General features: G+C 43.5%; 1 protein-coding gene across 2 annotated transcripts in view; it reads right to left on the reverse strand.

Annotated features, from left to right (window-relative positions):
• The window catches only part of wscd2 (WSC domain containing 2), a 561,402-nt gene extending 543,114 nt beyond the window's left edge, over positions 1 to 18,288 (reverse strand). For both annotated transcript variants that reach the window (XM_043715459.1, XM_043715457.1), the window contains exon 1: positions 17,689 to 18,288. The gene's annotated coding sequence lies outside the window, so the exon portion shown is untranslated. The remainder of the gene's footprint in view (positions 1 to 17,688) is intronic.
• Between the last annotated feature and the right edge of the window lie 504 nt (positions 18,289 to 18,792).

Below are 18,792 nucleotides of genomic sequence, written 5' to 3' on the forward strand. Positions count from 1 at the left end.
CGACCTTTTAATTTTCGATTTTCCTGCTCCTCGGATGCTGACTGACCTGCTATGCTTTTCCAGCACCACACTTTTCAACTCTGGTCTGCAGCATCTGCAGTCCTCACTTTCTCCTTCTGATTCGTTCCCCAAGCCTCTCTACCTCTCTCACCTTCTTGTGGTCACTCTTCAATTAACAATCTCATCAAACATGCTTTGTGCTTGCTGTCCTAATCTGTGGTTTAGCATTAAATTGACATAGCAGCTGCAAAACATGGTCAAACTTGTATTATGATAAAACCGCCATATAAATTCAAGTTGTCATTGCACGATTTCATGTCGAATACACTTTAAAATTTGATATTAACTGCATTGATCACATTTCTCTTCGTCTACCCTTTCTATTATTTCTTCAGAGTTCTTGGCTTACGCCAATATATCTTGTAAGTGAAAATGTTTCATAACTTCATCCCATATTATAAATCCAGTCATTCAAAAGTAGCTGAAGCCACAGAAATATAGAAGATAGGAAGGGAGTAGCCATTTGGCCCTTTCAGTCTGCTCCATCATTCAAAATGGTCATGACTGATCATTGACCCTCATTCTCCTCCCCCTCCTCCAATTTCCCTTGATCCCTTTAGCCATAAGAGTTGTACTCTCTCTTGAAAACACATAATGGTTTGGCCTTAAACACTTTCTGTGGTAGTGAATTCCATAGGCTGACCACTCCCTGGGTGAAGAAACACATCTTCATCTCAGTCCAAAAAGATTTACCTGTCATTGTTAAAGTATGACCCTCATTTCTGGACTCCCTCGCTGTCAGGAAGATCCTTCCTGTATCTAACCCGTTTAATCCTGCTGGAATTTCATAGGTATCCTTGAGAGCCCTCCCTCATTCTTCTGAACTCCAATGAATATAATCTAGTGACTCAATCCCTCTCCTCACACATCAGCACAGCATCCCAGGAATCAATTTGGTAAATCTTCAATGCACTCCCTCTTTAGCAAGAACATTCTTTCTCGGATAAGGAGACCAAAACTGCACACAATATTGCAGAGGTGTGGCCTCACCCATGCTTTGCATGGTTGCAGCAAGACATCCTTGTTCCTGTATTCAGTCTGGCTAGCCTAGCTTCACCCCATTTTCTTTCCTGCTTTCCTCTGATACGTCCTTTTTTTAAAAACAATGTTTTAAAAAATTATCAGGACGTTCGCTATTTCTTCCTAGTCTTTTTCTGAAAAGCCATCAGATAACATAGTTCACCTTTGCATAAAAGCCATCCCAAACCTCAGGAGATTCTACAGTCTCCTCAATATACATCCGAACCATACCTGCTCAGAGATATTACTGTACATCTGTGGAGCAAGTGGGACCTGACCCTGGGGCTGCTAAATCAGCAGCAAACACACTACCATTGCACCACAAGAATACTCTCTCTTAAAACGCTCAAAGTAATTTACTTCATTAGAGTCAACCATTCCCTACTGACTACTGCCAGAGTATTTCTTCCTGTCTCTTTGCCATCTGACCTCAGATGATGCTCCTTCTACCCCGAAAGTCCTTAATGCTCTTGATATTTTTGTCCAATTTTGTAACTCTTACACACTCTTAGCCTTTGTACTTTCCCTTCGCAGAGCGTTCCTCTTATTTTTCTGTTTGCTTTGGAATTTTTGGGTTTTTTTACTGTCCTGCAAACAATATTTGTTCCTTTATTTTAAGTTTTAGAATTTGTAAAATATTCCATCATGGGATGAGAATGCACGAGTTAAGTCTGCATTTCTTGTCTTTGAGGGAGTGGTGGTGAGCCACAGGAAGTGGCTGAGACCAAATCACTGAATATGTTCAAGATGGAGTTAGGTACATCCTTGGGACTAAAGGGATCAAGGGGTATGGGGGAGATAGGAGGAACTGAGTTGGATAATCTGCCATGCTCATATTGAATGGTGGAGCAGGTTTGAAGGACCGAATGGCCCACACTTGCTCTGATTTTCTATGGTTTCATGCCTGCAGAACTACTGCAGTTAATGTGATCAAACACATCACTACTGTTCCAGAGTTCTAATCCAGCCACAGAGAAAAACTGGTGATATAGAATGATACGTGACTTACAGAATACCTTAACCTATTCTCCTTCTTTATTCCAAAGTTTTCAAAGCGCACCTTTTTTCTCTATCTGATTTATGGTTCAATTGATCAACTTTTCCTTCTTTTAGAGAAAAACACCAGTCTTTTGTTTAAGCGAGCAATGACTTGCTTTATCTATTCAATGGAACTAAATTACAAAGAGATTTGCAAAGATACCAAAGAATAACTGCAGGCATGTTTCTTGCTTATTCAATTTCCTTTTGTATTCTGAGATTGAACCTAATTATCTTGTGGTCACTGTAAACTCAATGTTCACTTACTTTTTAAATCCACAACTTAATTAGCCAGAAACAGGTCAAGTAACATTTCCTTCTTTGTTTCAGGAACAATAGGAGAATAACAATCTTGAAAGTAGCATGGAAAACCCCACTTTCTCATTGCATTTTATACACTTATATTGCTTTTGACACAATTAAAACCCACAATTATAACCCTTGTTTGTACGTAACAGGTAACCTTTTTTTCTGCAAATCACAGGCTTATATTCCTTCTTATATTTGTTTGTTTTTAGATTCAATTATGATTGAGGACTGGAATGGAACAACTTATTTCCAGTGCAGTCTGTCGGATGCATTGTAAACTTTTTAGCACAACCTCAGTTGACCTTTCTTCTGCAACTCCAGCTAACATCCTAATATTCTGTTTGCTTTTATAATTGCTGCAGCACAATGCACAAACACTGAGGGAGATAAGCTCAGTATTAATTTGTGGTCACCTTGTGGTAATTCTGTTCTATTCATTACGTTGTCACATATATTTTTCACTGTGCGTAATCCAACTACTAAACTGATGCAGTTCTAGGAATTTAACTGCATCATTGATCTCTTCAGTTTAAAATTCTCATCTTCTTGATAAACAGCCTAATCCCCAGCAAACTGCTTCAGTCCTGTAACCCTCCAAGATCTCAGTACTCCTCTGATTTTGAGGACAGGTTGTTCTGCTATAACTTGTCAAGATTAGAGTGGTGCTGGAAAAGCACAGCAAGTCAGACAGTATCTGAGGAGCAGGAAGATCAATGTTTCGAGCAAAAGCCCTTCATCAGGAAAGGGCTGATTCCTGATGAAAGGCTTTTGCTCGAAACGTCGATTCTCCTGCTCCTCCAGTGCAGCCTGACCTGCTGTGCTTTTCCAGCAGCACTCTAATCTTGACTCTGATCTCCAGGATCTGCAGTACTCACTTTCGCCTGCGAAAACATGTGTTTGGTCAGCGCGAATTGGCTATAACGCGTTTGATGAATAATGGATATTGTTTGGATAAGGCACGCCTTCCACTGAATGGGTATAGCAATTTTCTATTCGTGATCTCCTACAGCGAGACTTTCTATAACAGTTTTCTATAGCATGATTTTCTGTAGCACAAAGTTGCAGAGGAACACAGCTGTCACGTTATAGCAGAACGACCTGTATTCCTAATTTTTGTCACTGCCGCATTGATCAGAATAGCCTTCAGCAGCTCAATCTATAAACCTTGTCTCAAAATCACTGCCTCCCAACCAACTTTCCATCTCCATCTTCCCTGTTGAGTGCAGCTGTTTGCTTCACTGTACGCATTCCATGCAATCGTGCACACGCACAATTCACAGGCAGCAACATTTTCAATCTTTTCTTCTCCCTTCTGAGTGATGCTGTGAGTAACAGATCCAGGTTCGTTGACGAGACAAAGTTTATAGGGTATAGCCAGTGATGGGGCCAACACAGAAAAGGTATTGAAGGACATAGGATCATTGGTTTTAGTGAGCAAGAACCTGGCAGAGTATTGTGACAACGTGCAATGTTATCCATTTTGCCAGGTAAAGTTTAAATACAAAGCGAGGAGGAGACTGGAAAGTATTTGTATTTGGAGGGACATGGAAGATCTGTCAACATGAATCACATAGTTAAATGTAGATACAACAAACAATTGGGAAGGAAAATTGTAATTTATGTTTTGTTGGAAGCTAATTAGAGTATGAGAATAAAGAAGTCTTGATACAATTGTATAGGACAGGAGGGAAATCTCACCTGGAGAACAGTGTGCAAGTTTGGTTTCCTTACCTAAAGAAGGATTTGTCCTGGAGTGAATTCTTTGCAGGACAAATAAAGAGCTAAGGGGTAGTATGGGAAAATGGATTGGAACTATAACTTCTGCCTTGATCTTGCTGAATATCAGAGTGGATTCTAAGCGCCAAACAGTGTCCACCTGCTCACATTCCTTACACCCCTATGTACTTAAAACTGACAAAATCTTACACTGTCTGCTACAATTTCCTTATGTTGTTCAAGGTCAACTTCTGTGTGTTAATACATCTCTGACATATCTTGGAATCTTTTATGATTTAAAAAGGACATTGGAAGTTCTTCTTGCCAAGTGTTATCTGGACATTGAATAGATGGGCTTAACACTCAGATCATTTACTTTAACTAGGAGGAAGAGTTTCCCAGCAACATGGAGCATTGGAGGTTGATGGGTGACCTTAAAGAGGTTTATAAAATCATGAGGGGCATGGATAGGGTGAATAGACAAGATATTTTTCTTGGGTCTAGATTACAGTGATACTGGAAAAGCACAGCAGGTCAGGCAGCATCCGAGGAGCAGGAGCTCTCATTTATCTCTCCACTCTGCAGGCACCCTACCTCTATTCCTGATGAAGGGCTTTTGCCTGAAACATCGATTTTCCTGCTTCTCGGATGCTGCCTGACCTGCTGTGCTCTTCCAGCACCACTCTAATGTAGACTCTGGCTTCCAGCATCTGCAGTCCTTGTTTTTACCTAAGATATTTTCCCTGGGCTGGGGCAGTCCGGAATTAGAGGGTGTAGGTTAAAGGTGAGAGGGGAAAGATTTAAAAGGGACCTAAGGGGCAACTTTTCTCATGCAAAGGGTGGTGCATGTATTGAATGAGCTGCCAGAGGAAGTGGTGCAGGCCGGTATAGTTACAACTTTTAAAAGGCATCTGGATGGGTATATGAATATGAAGGGTTTAGAGGGATAAGGGCCAAGTGTTGGCAAATGGGACTAGATTAGATTAGGATATCTGGTCGGCATGAATGAGTTGAACTGAACAGTCGGTTTCCATGCTGTACATCTCTGTGACTGGATGTGTGCCGAAATCTGCTCAGCAGCACCTCCTCTTGATATTACACCTTTCCTCAGAACTCTATAATTCATATTTTTGAAAGTAACTTCTGATCGGGTTCTGGGATCTCCCCTCGCTTGCCCCAGGTTTTAGGTTTAATTAGAAATCTCTCGCTAAAGCTTTCTGAAAGGACAGTCAGTAAGTAGAAGGCACAGATCTAAAATAATTGGCCCAAAAGCCAGAGGCGGTGGGGGGTGGGGGGCTGGGGGGGGGAGGGGGGGAATGAGCGGGTTGTTTAATTTAAAATTCATTGAGTTGTTTTGAACTGAAACACACTGCCTTAACCAACAATAGTAGTAGATTCAATAGTAATTTTCAAAATGGAATTTGAAATCCACTTGATCAGGAAGGTCTCACAATGAAACAATATTATTAAGCTGGAGGGACTCAAAACAAGATTTATCAAGATGTTGCTGGGAATGGAGGGTTTGAATGGGACAGTGTGGGAGAGTAGGAAGTTGAGAGGTGACTATATAAGATAAGGTGAATGGCAGGTGCTTTCTCTCTAGGGTGGGGTATTTCAAGACTAGGGGCATATTTTTAAGGTGAGAGGAGAAAGGCAGGGGCAACATTTTTACACAGAGAGTGGTTTGTGTTGGAATGAATTTCCAGACGAAGTGGTAGATGGGGGTAGAGTTCAAACATTTAAAAGGCATTTGGATATATACACGAATAGGAAAGGTTTGGAGGGATTGTGGCCAGGAGCAGGCAGGTGGGACTAATTTAGTTTGGGATTATGGTCAGCATGGACTGGTTAAACAGAAGGGTGTGTTTCCGTGCTGTGTGACTCTGAAATGGGAAAAAGCAAGAAAATGGGATTAATGGGATTAATGGGATAGCTTTCAAAAAACTTGCCAGACCTCAATGACTGTATGATTTCATGGTCTGAACCTTGGTGCAGCCATGAGGCTAAAATTACTAAGTGTGCATTCTCATCAGGCCTGCAACATTGACAGCTATTTCAGGAGTATGTTGGTGTCCAATATAAACTGGGAATATAATACTCACTGTCAGTAACTTCATGTCTCTCCAGAGGGTGTGCTGCTGAAGTATTACCAGGCCAGCAATAATTGCCCAGAGGGCACTTAAGAGTCAACCACGTTGCTTGGGTCTGGAGTCACATGTTGGCCAGACCAGGTAAGGATGGCAGTTTCTTTCCCTTAGGGGCATTAATGAAACAGATGGACTTCCCCCCCAACAATTGGCATATCAGATTCTTAACTCCAAGCTTCTATTGAATTCAACATTCCCCATCCTCTGTGGTTGGATTTGAACCTCATTGCCCAAGCATTAGTTGGGTTTCTGGATTAATAGGATTAGTGATAATACCACTAGGCCACCACTTCCCCTAATCATAATTGCCCTATTTAAAGCATCATCACATAAGTATAGCCAGACAAGATCTTCTCATCCTAAATCCAGGTTGCTCATCAATGCATCAGAAATCCTTCATCACACTGTAACTCTTCAGTCTATTTTCTTCAGATATCTCCCACCAACCCCATCACCCATCCATTTATTTCTCAGCCCTGACCCACAAGCCTCATTCCTGATGAAACGTCAATTCTCCTGCTCCTCAGATGCTGCCTGACCAGCTGTGCTTTTCCAGCACCACACTCTCGACTCTTCTAAATGGCGACTGACTGAGTCCATTGTTGTCTGCGTCAGAAATGTTGTCTTTTCAAGCTCTGTATTTTCATTACAATTATTTGCAGTATTTGTCATGTAAAGATTTTTCCAACCAAAACTTTCTGTGCAGTGGAGAGGCAAAAAACAGGGAAATAATCACAACAGGGTTATCTGACAGCAATCTAGTTAAATGGCAGACGATAACAGACTTAGTCGTAAACTGAATTAGTGATAAACTTCTGAAGCAGAAATGCAAGGGAATTGATTGAGTTTAAATCCCTTGATGGAGCAATGAGAGAATTTGTAGTATGGGTTAGCTAATTGCTAAAAACTTTTGACTTCCCCTCCTAAGTTTGGTCATTTCTCTCCGAGATGTTATTTTGCAAAGCCTGAGGTGCAATCCAGGCTGTACCCTACCTTTGTATAGAGCCTTTAACAACTATAAGGCAACCGAGTGCACCTCACAGTCAACAAACTACTTTTGGAATGTTGTCACAGTTGCAATGTGGGAAACATGGCAACCAATTTGCACACAGCAAGCTCCAGAAAACAGTAATATGATGACAAGACATTCAACGATGCTGGTTGAGGGAGAAACATTGACCAGGACACAGGAGAACACTCCCCTCTCCACTTCAGAAAGAGTGGCTTGATTCCAGGAGAGAGGATGGATGGAGATTTGGTTCAATATCTAACCAAACACAGGCTGTGCGGCATTCCCTCAGCACTGTGCTGCACGAGGATCTCAGCCAATATTTCATATTTCCTAGGGTAAGGCTTCAGCTCTCCAGCCTCATGTGACCGAGATCTGATGATTCAGCCCTTCCAGTTACTTATGGGAGATAGTCAGCACTCAAACCAGTGCAAATCGATGACTTTGCCACTGGAGGTGGAGGGAGGAGAGGAGATGTGGGTGAGGTGAAGAAAAGGAGAATTAATTACAAGTAACTTGCTTACTGAACCCCAATCCAATACTTTGTGAAATGATTCCAGAACCAGTTTTATAATTACAAGGCATGGAAGAAAGAATAGTGTGTATCACACTGCTCTTTGTGTAATTATTTTGTAAAAGTTAATGCCTGCTTTAAAATGAATGCACATTTGGGGACGGCATGCTGGCTCAGTGGTTAACATAGCTGCCTCACAGCACCAGGTTCAATTCCAGCCTCAGGCGACCGATTGTGTGGAGTTTGCACATTCTCCCCATGTCTGTGTCGGTTTCCTTCCACAGTCCAGACATGTGCAGGTTAGATGGAGTGGCCATGCTAAATTGTCCAGGTATGTGCAGGCTGGGTGAGTTAGCTATGGGAAATGCAGGTTTACAGGGATTGGGGAGGGTTATGGTGGGCTGTTCTTCAAACTTGATGGGCCGAATGGCCAGCTTCCACACTGTAAGGATTAATCTTCTCCATTCAAGTGGGAACAGCAATCATAAAATCTGCATAAATGTAACTCCAAAACCAAACTCTCAGACATTCCTTACCTTTCCCAATATTTTTACTTAATTTGATCACTGGGAAGATGCTAACACACAGAGGCTGGTGGTTGGTTCAATCCAATTTTATCTCTTGAAAGCACGTTAATGATTATTCATAGACCTGCTCAAAGTCAGCCGATGTGGACAGTTCAATCCATTCCCCAGTGGGGACCCCGAGTAGTCAGCATGACATTCTTGTCAAGTCTGGCATTAATTAGTACAAATTTAGCAATCTCTCTGTCAGAGAGCAAACGGCAACTAGCGAGTGAGAAATGGATGAGTCGCTGGGCTGCGTCACTGGAGCCGGGAGTTCAAGTACATAGAAAAGGAGAAAAGCAGCGACCGAGAAGACATGCATTCTACAGGCGGAGAGAACATGCATTTACGTAGCACCTGCTTCTGGTCCTCAGGGCATCCCAGAGTACTTCACATCTAACTAAAGACTCACTGAAATATAGGCATTGTTAGAATGTAGGAAATCATTTCTGCACAGCAAGATCCCCATCCCAGCACCGGGATAACCACGAGATCATCAGTTATCTAATAATGTTGAGAGAGTGTGTTGAGAAGATTCCTGATGAAGGGCTTTTGCCTGAAAAATCGACTCTCCTGCTCCTCGCATGCTGCCTGATCTGCTGTGCTTTTCCAGCACCACACTCTCAACTCTAATCTCCAGCATCTGCAGTCCTCTCACTTTTGCCTATCTAATAATGTTGGTTGAGGGGGTTAAATATGGACAGCACACACATCCGGGAAAATGTCCCCCATCCTCTTCAAGGGTGTGCCCCGGGGTATTTTTGAGCTCTGCTGAATGGGCAGACCTTGATTTATTGGCTCGTCTGAAAGACCGCACCCAGACAGTGCTGCACCTCTTCAGTGGGTGCAGCAATGCAGGGGCAAGAGAGGAGTTGTGCACAGCTCTCTGAACAAGGCAGCATGCAGTCACGGTCTTCTGATTAGGGGAGGGAGGTAAAAGGTGCCTTACATTACCAGTGTGGGGATGAAGAGTTTCTGGATTGCATGGTGGAAATCCAACAGAGAAATCTGTTAAACAATTTACAGGTATCAGCTTTGATTCCACTTCAGCAGTGACTATATTTCCAAATTATTTCATCCATTGTCAAACACCTTGGAATCTACTGGGGTTGTGAAATGTGCTATATAAATGCAAGTCATTTCCTTTTTCCATAAGAGGGTTTAGGGACCTAGCCCCATACTATTCAATCCACTGAATCTGTATAAGTATGTTTAATTAACCTGTCCAGGCATGTTATGACACATCACTGGAGCAGGTAGAAACTGAATCTGGTACTCCTGGCTCAGAGGTGAGGACACTATCAGAATAGCCATTCTGAATTTGCATATGTTTCATTCCTTTCTCCTGCTCTCCCTTTTTTCTTATATCTGGCTTTCCCTTAAATCCAATTCACTTTTACTTCAAATACACTCATTGGCAGCAAATGCTAAGTTCCTAATAAGCTCCCGACATTGTAAAACAAAAATTTGTCTGAAATCATAGACATGTACTTTTTTAAAGTGGGGATAATTTGCAACCAGTGCCTACTCACACAGAGAGACCTACATACTGACAAACGTCAATATACATTTCTCAGGTCCAAATTACTTTATGTTAACACTGCAATATTGTTCCAAGCCATTTCCATATGTATTTCACAGCCTTTTGAACACATTTCCAAATATTCCAGCATTTGTACTGACAGTCAATCCAGTGACTTCCGGGATGGCAGGACTGAAGAACAAGATCGGTTAGGACTATACTCGCTGACGTTTACAAGAATGAAGGGGGACCTCATTGAAGCTTATACAATTCTAACAGGAATGGACAAGGTAAATACAGGAAGGATGTTCTCAATGAGCAGGGAGTCCAGTACAGGGTCACAGTCTAAGGATGCAGGGGTAAGCCATTGAGGACTAAAATAAGTAGAAATTTCTTCACCCAGAGAGTGAGGAGCCTGTGAAATTCTCTGCCACAGAAAGCAGATGAGGCCAAAATATTGAATGCCTTTGAGAAAGAGTCAGATGTAGTTCTTGGGGCTAAATGGTTCAAAGGTTACGGGAAGAAAGTGGGAATAGGAGACTGAGTTGGATGATCAGTCATCATCATACTGAATGGCACAGCAGGTTGAAGGGTTGAATGGCCTCCTTCTGCTCCTATGTCCTGTTATAGCACTTTTACCATTATAAAAGCATTCCATTGCACTCTGTAACATGGTCCACTGACAAAATGTGAGCACCAAGCCATACAAGTCGCTAAAGAGGTAGGGCTCAATTAAAAATCACACAATACCAGGTTATAGTCCAACAGGTTTATTTGGAAGCACTAGCTTTTGGAGCAGTGCTCCTTCATCTTCAGAGCAGGGTGAGGGTGGGGGATGCTGGGTCTGCCTCAGAGAGGTCAGCAGAATGGCAGCCTTTGCTGATATTGCACTCAGAATCACAGCACCGATATGGTGCAGAGGGAGGCCATTCAGCCCACCGTGGCTGCACCAGCTCAGTAAATGAGTGTTATCGCCTCCTGCTTTCTCCCCAGATCCTTGCACACTATTCTTCTCCGAACAATCTTGCAATGCCCTCTTGAATGCCTCAGTTGATCCTGCTTCCACCACACTCGGCCACAACACATCAGCGTTATTGAAATATTTGGGAGCCCATGATGGGGGGGTGTGGGTGGGGAAGAGCCAGGTTCTGTAAAGGCGTGGAGGTGAGGAGAGGAAATGGGGGAACCTCTGATGGGTACAGAGATATATTTAGGGAGGGACCCACCTTCCTACTAATCAGCACAAATGGACAAATATGCAAGACTGAGGTAGGCCTTTCCTACCTTTGGTTAAATGCCGGGGGTGGTCTGATTGCCCACATAAAAGTCTGAATTGTCCCAATGGCACCTGGGCTGTTCAATACCACCTTCACCCCAGTTAAACTGGATACACTATGCCCACAAACCACACCACCCTCTCCCCGCCCCATCAGGCCATCAAATCCGCCCCCAGCAACACATTCAGTCTAGCCCATAGATATTAGAAACATCCTAAAGGAGTAAGGAGGTGTGGCGAGGAAATAGCAGAGCTTCAGGCCTTGGTAGCTATATGCCAATAGCAGTATGAAGGAAGTCAAATATGCATGATAGAAGATTGCAAGCCAATTCCCAAAGAATAAAACACAGAATGATGGAGAGGTTATGGTGTAGTGGCAATGTTAGAATCCTGAACCCCAGGCCCATGTTCTGTGGGATGTAGGTAGACAGTGAAATTGGAATTCAATAAAAGCTGGAATAAAGAGCTGCCAATTGTTGTAAAAACCCATCTTGTTCACCTGTGCCCTATAGGGAAGGAAATCCTCTGGCTGATACATGACTCCAGACCAATAGCAATGTCATTGTCTCTTAACTACAGTCTGGGCTGGGCAATAATTGCTAACTAGCTAGTAACACCCACGTAAATGAAATTTTATTAAACACATTCTCAGAAAATATTTGTTCTTCAGGTCTGTATTCTGCTGCAGACTGCTGTATAATAATCTTTTGGAAATTATTTGCAAGTGAACAATAATTTCTCCATGTTTTGTTGGCCCACAGTAGTCAGTTTTCTTGAAGGCAGTGTAGTGCACTGTTCGAATAGGACTGTAATCTTTCCCTTGACCTTCAGTCCAGGCAGTGAACACCGGTGGCTGTATGATCACTGGAACTGTGAGGTATCATGACTAGCCTGGACGTCTTCTTACTTGCCATTCACAAAGACATGTATTTTTCATCTGGGGTTAAGGTACAGCAATCAGGAAAGAGAACTGTGACTGATGCTCCTTCTGCAGGGACCAAGGGAGGCCATCAGAAATGATAATGGCTCTGCATTGACTGCAGTGATATGAGAGGGAATTGGGTTTGGATGCAACTTATGAACCTGCATGGTCCAGAGCAGTTTCATGTGCTGCATTTTCTGACTGAATACTGGGTATGTCCCATCGTATTTGTAATATGAAGATCTAAATCCAGTTCCTCGTTTTTGTTTTAAGTTGGGAAATGAAATTGGAAAGTATCCCTTGAAAGTCTGCATTGCTACACCTTTTCACAACCAGAGGATAAGAAAACTAAAACCATAGAGCTCATAACTTTGTCTCCCAGTGGGATAAGGCAGTAAAAATCTGAAAAGCTAATGGGTTCTCTTCCAAAAAAAACCACAACTTCACAAAACCCAATGGGAGCTGTGAAAAAAGCGCATTCTGGACGAGGCGATTATCCTGATCTCAATGTGCTGTCTTATGCTGCAGAAGTGCACATTGTATTCTTGATAGCATTGTCAATTTGCACACCCGAGTACATTCAACTAAATGTCAAGTAACTGTCTCCATTCTATTTAACAAATCAATGTCATTAAGTATCTTTGTTGGCTGCATATCACGACTCAGATGGATTCTTGAGGAGAACCTCAGTTACAAAGCATCAAAGCACCCTGATTTTTGAGTTGATTGCTGCATTGTTGTAGGAGACACCGTCAAATTTGATGCTAGCTTCTACATGTAGAACAGTGATAGCTCAATAGCACTGCCATTTACTGCTTTGCACAAGACCTACCAAAGCGTGGGAGGAGGGCGGGTGTTCAGGGTGGGGTTGCGTGCTGAAATATTAGGGGTCACAAGCAATAGTGGAGCTCTATCTGAGAAGCTACCACACTGTAAGCCGCCCCGTGACACTCCCCCACCTTCAAAGCAGACTCCCCAGCTCCTCAGTTCACACAGCACCCACTGATGGATCACATCATACCTCGAGCCTCAAACTGGAATCACAGTGGGGAAAACATTTGAAGAAAGTTCAGGGTCAGCCATCCATCGGGGGAAAATCCCAAAAGAAAAATCATCAGAAAAGTGTGTTCATTTGTATCAATCACCTATTTTATTGTAGACTGGAGAAAAGGCTCCAATGAATTTTTGTTCATTGACCAGGTGTGGGCAACACTGGTATTTATTGCCCATTCCTGGTTGCCCTTGAGAAATGGTGATCATCTGCTTTCTTCAACAGCTGCAGTCCAAGTTCTGTAGGTAGACCCACAATACTGTTCAGAAGGGACTTTGACCTAGCAACACTGAAGGAATGGTGATTTGTTTCCAAATCAGAATGATGAGTGGCTTGGAGGGGAACTTGCATGCAGTGATGTTCATTATAGTTCCTGGGTCCTCAGGGTGAGCATCCCACTCCCAATAGCTGGTGGATTTTCAGACCCTGACATGCCTCTGAAGGCAGTGGAGACAGCGGGGTCTGCAGAAGGGGGAAACAGCTGGACAGCAGGGGAAAATGGAGTGGCCTCACCCAGTCACATGGGTGCTAGCAGGGGGCAGCGGCAGCGGTGGCAGGAGTGGGCCATGGGAGGGCATTTAATTCCATCCCAGGTATCAGACATAGCTGGTCACACCTCATAGTTAAAAATCACACAACACCAGGTAGTTTTTAACTTGGTTCACTCCAGTCCAACACCGGCCCTCCACATCATGAGCACCTCATGTAGTGAAACATCCTGGTGTACACCTGACTAGAGCTGGTAATCCTGAATGCTGTTCCTGCTGCCAGTAGCCAGTGAAAGCAGAGCTCATTGCATTCAGACATGTACAACACTCTGCTGGCCTGGCCTTGAGCTGTCAGTGAGAATTTGTAACGTTATACATAATGAAAAAAAAAGGAGAGATGATGATGAGGCACTGGCCTCTTTTCTAACATTAGAAACTTTAAGGCTAACGAGCAATCCAATGAAACCTTTCTCCCCAGCTCCTGTTTTCCAAGCTAGAAAAACTGAAACCAGTCAACATCAGAATCCACCCACTTCACACTCCCTGCCCCACAGCCCACATTGCAGTGATATAACCGGTGAAAGTTTATCACAATGTAGGATCAATTTTATGTCCGAGGTTTTTTTTTCATTCTTTTTAAATCCTGTCAAACTGAAAATAAAGTCAAAAACTTCAATTTACATAGCACCCTTCACAAACACCAGATTTCTCAAGCACTTTATGGCCAATGTAGTGCTTTTGAAAGTGTTGTCCCTGTGAGAAATAGGAGATACAGTAGGGGTACAGTGTGTGTCTTTATTATTCTTTCATGCAATGTGGCTGTCACTGGTTGGGCCAACAATTACTGTCCTTCTTCGTAGCCCTCACTCTTGAGCCACTGCCGTCCATGTGGAACTGGGACATCCACACCTTTAGGAATGCCATTCCAGAAATTTGATCCAGGCTATTGGCTTTCTTACTGCTCCAGTTAATCTAGAGGCCTGGATTAATTATCCAAAGATTGCAAGTTCTAATCCTCCCCTGGCAGTTTGAGGAGTTGAATTGAAGGAAAGCTAGTTGCCATGAAAGGAACCCAAGATAAACAGATTGCTGCTGGCCCACCTGCTCTACTCATGTCTGTTTGCAAAGGGGGTAATGCGCTTTCTTTAAGGTTTGTGCCTAAATTAACTCCTGTCCCATTTTACTGGAAATTAACTGCACATTTAGTGGCCTCATGAAATATTTATACAAGACAACTAGGCACGGGCAATAAACACCAGACAGTCTTTACCAGGTATTGAAGGTATAGTATTGACATTGTTACGATACACAGGTGAAGGTAATTTTTTCATGAAGTACGTAGCACCCTTGTAAGGAGCCCTGGTGGTGCAGTGGTAGTGTCCCTACCCCTGGACTCAGAGCCCCAGGTTCAAGTCACTCCTGCTCTAGAGTTGTATAATAACAAATCTGAACAGGTTGATTAAAAGAAGAGTTGGAGCACTTCTAAATAAGGACTGCTAGGATGCTGTGTTAGTCAGTAAGAGGTATTTCATAAATCAGCCAATTATCAAGAAAAGCATTTGGCACTAGCATCATACTTCACGGTTTGGGTTAGGATCTGTTTCTCAGCAGGGACACCCAATCAGAGTGCATTAGGTTTACAATTATCCAGAACGCATCTCAAAATGAGTGTGACTCAGATGAAGAAGCTGGAGAGAAGTGGCTTGATGTGATCCGGAATGGTTCCAAAGGCTGGGGGAAGGAGATGAAAGAGGGGATTGAAAACATTATTGAGAGCAATTGTACTGCTCTGGAGCGAAGGGAAGGCGGCGTTAGATAAACTGGGTGGATCTTAAAGGGCTAGCATTAGCGGATGGGCTGGATGGCCTCGTTCTGAGCTGTAAAATGCTACACTCAAGACTGGCTGATCCTTAAAAGCATTTTAAAGTTCTTCACAAACGGAAAATGACTTTGGAATGCCCTGACTAAAGTAGGCAATGATAACAGTCGGTCTTGTTTGGAGGATGGAATGGGGGGGGGGGGGGGGGTGCACTCTAGGTATTCTACAAAAGAGCTCTCAACTGAATGCATTCGTGGGAAATCACATCGCTGGATGAAAGACTCCCTGCCCCTTTAAATGCGAGGATATTCCGGTACTCCACCAATAGACTGGCTGCCTCTCGGTTTACCTGTTTTACAGGGATTTACCGAGTCAATGTCCCAGCCAGATGTTAGCTTTAAAGCTTTCGCTTCGAATTTTCATTAACCATGTAATAACGCGTCCTCCTGGCTATAACTTCTATCACGGGTGTGCAGTAAAAATAGGAAGTGGTGAATCGCCAGTTTCCGAGGGACCATACTGAGAGAGAGAGAGGACACGCAAGCCCTGAGTAAACAGCAAACTACCGCTTCGTCCCTGGGAGAGGGGGCTTTTCATTTCCGTCACTCCCAAAGCCTCATCTACCAGCACAGAGGTGTTCCCTTTCCCTCTCACACGCTACAACAGAGAAAGATATCTTCAGAACATACAATTGACCCAAGGCAAGTCTGTACCCGTGTCACTGTGTGTCGTTATCCGTCAATCTGCGAGAATAAATGCCTGTGTGATTGCATTTGTGTAAATGTGTATCTCTGTGCAATTAGGTACATGTAACTGTATGCACATGTAATTGTGCGTACCTTATGTGTGTAATTCAGACTATGTCACTCTGGGATGTGGGTGTAATTGGATGATTGTAGGTGTGTAAATGTGTTTGTGTGTAATTATGTATATATAACTGTGTCCATGTGGAAGTAATTGTATACAGTGTATCATTTCTATGCATGTGTCATTTGTGTGTGTCATTCTGTGTGTGCAATTGTGTACATTTATGTGTGACATGCTGTGTGTGCAGTTGTGTATATGCGTCTTATTCTGTGTGTGCAATTGTGTACATGTATGTGTGTCATTCTGTGCTTGCAGTTGTGTATATGCGTGTGCCATTCTCTGCAAATGCACCTGTGTATCTCTCTGTGTATATGGATCTGTGTGTATGTTGCTCCCGATGCATGTATCTGCATCAGAGAGATAGAGGATTGGAGATTTCACTTTTGTGTTTCAAGTTTCTGGTTAAAGCCTGAACATTTCTCTCCCCCCTCGCGGAGTAACAGTTCATCAGACACGGTGCAACTCTACTCGGGTTGTTTTTGTTTTCATTCCAAGGATTGTTTAACGTCTGAAATCTATACAAGCTTCTTTCTATTTAAATTAGTGCGGTCATTAAGGAGCTACACTTGGTCCACAGTGCGAGAAATCGCCCCTAATGTACTGATCCCTCATACACTCGCTGTCACCCCATCCCCCTCCCTCACTCTGTCCCTCCTCAGCACAAACCCCTCTCCTCCTGCTTTCTCTCTTTCCAGTCTGATTAATTCTAGCCTAGCTTGGTCGCGCCCCAGCCTTTACCCATTTCCGACACACACACACAACACATAATTAGCCCTTTCCATATTTCCCTCAACGATGACCCCGTCTTCTCCCCTAACCTCACAAACCTCCCCCACCCCCACAAAAAAAGGCTGAGCATTGACAGATGATTTTAGGAATCCCGGGCTTCCTGATGCCACAACAGGACAGATAATTTTAAAAAAAGGGGGCGTTGAAATAATCTAAGAATAACCCCCACCTCTTCTCAGTAGACCAAGTTTACAAGGGGCGAGGGAGGGGGGATTCAAAGTTACAAATAACGCGGAGTTGGGGACATTACAGAGTTAATTTCAACACCTCCCCACCCCCTTTGTACCTCCTCCCCGTGTGTATAAAAATCTAGACTGGAATTCTCTGCCCAGATTTTATAGATATACACATAGAGAGAGAGAGAGACGGGAAATTAAACAGGAAAGACAGGGAATGTGGCTTTCGACTGGGTAAAATGTCAACTAGATTTTTTTAATATATAAAAAAACCCACATCCATCCCCCTATCACGGATGAAGTTGTTCATCATTTGCCAACTGCTCCTCAGTATCACACGCTGACCTGCCCAATCCTTGCGTTGCACAAGCGCCGAGTTATTCAACGAAAGTCTCTTACCTGCTGGAGAAAACGCAGAAAGCTCCCAGAAATTCCCGCAGCCAGTCCCGGAGTTCCAACCACACACACAAAATAAAAAAGAGATATATATAGAGAGGGAGAGAGGAAAGCAGCTCCCCCGGAGGATTTGTCAAAAATACAATAGGTGGAAGGAAATCTTTCTCTCCAGTCTCAGTCCGTGTCTGCCCACTGTGTGTGTGTGAGAGAGAGAGACAGAGAGAAATCCGCGCTGGGCAACTCCACACGGTCTGCTCAGTCTCACTAACTCCGACAAGACCGTCTCTCAGCAGAGGCTCTGCTTCTAAACAAACAGGAGGCTGCTTTCGCTGGAGACTGCAGCGCTGCTTTCAGGAGTTCGATGCCTGCCCTCCCGCGGGATGCCAAGTCGAGCTCGTCGTCCGCTCCGTCCTCTTCAGAGATTCTCCTGTTGGCGGTCTCCTCTGCTCCCCTCACCGTTTCAGTCTCTCTCTCTCTAGAACCTGCGCCTTTCACCACGATTACCACCAGCGCTCTCAGGCAGCACGCAGGCGTGCAGCTCAGTCTGAAAACAAGCAGCTTGACTTTTATTCCCCAAACCTGCCCTCCCTCATCATCCTCGCCGCCCTCATAACAAAATCATTCAATTGCATCTGCATCGCAATTTTTCCAATAATCCCTTCATTTGTCCCATTTAAGATTTGGACTTTTTAAAATTATTATTCATTTACAGGACAAGTGCGTCTCTAGCATTTATTACCCACTCACAGAATCAACAATATGTGTAGGGAGTCACACGTAGACCCCGGGGCAACGGATCGAGTGCTTCCAACAATTCATAGTTTCATTAATGGTAGATTTCTGTTGTATTTAAATTCTATCATCTGCCACATGGGGATTGGAACCTGGGTCCTCAGGACCTTACTGCAGTCACTGGTCTAGTGATAATACCACTAGACCATCACCTCCACTAATTGCTTCAGAACTAACCCCTGGGATGTACTTTCTCTGCTCAAGGGTATCCCAATAAAGGGGGAAGGGCATAAAGTTAGATTTGTTTGTTCCGAGAGGTGAGAAGGAGAATCATTTTCTCGCAGGAAAGGTATCGTGAAGGGATGGGATAAACTG

Source organism: Chiloscyllium plagiosum, chromosome 25 (assembly GCF_004010195.1).
Source record: "Chiloscyllium plagiosum isolate BGI_BamShark_2017 chromosome 25, ASM401019v2, whole genome shotgun sequence".
Classification (NCBI taxonomy): Eukaryota; Metazoa; Chordata; class Chondrichthyes; order Orectolobiformes; family Hemiscylliidae; genus Chiloscyllium; species Chiloscyllium plagiosum.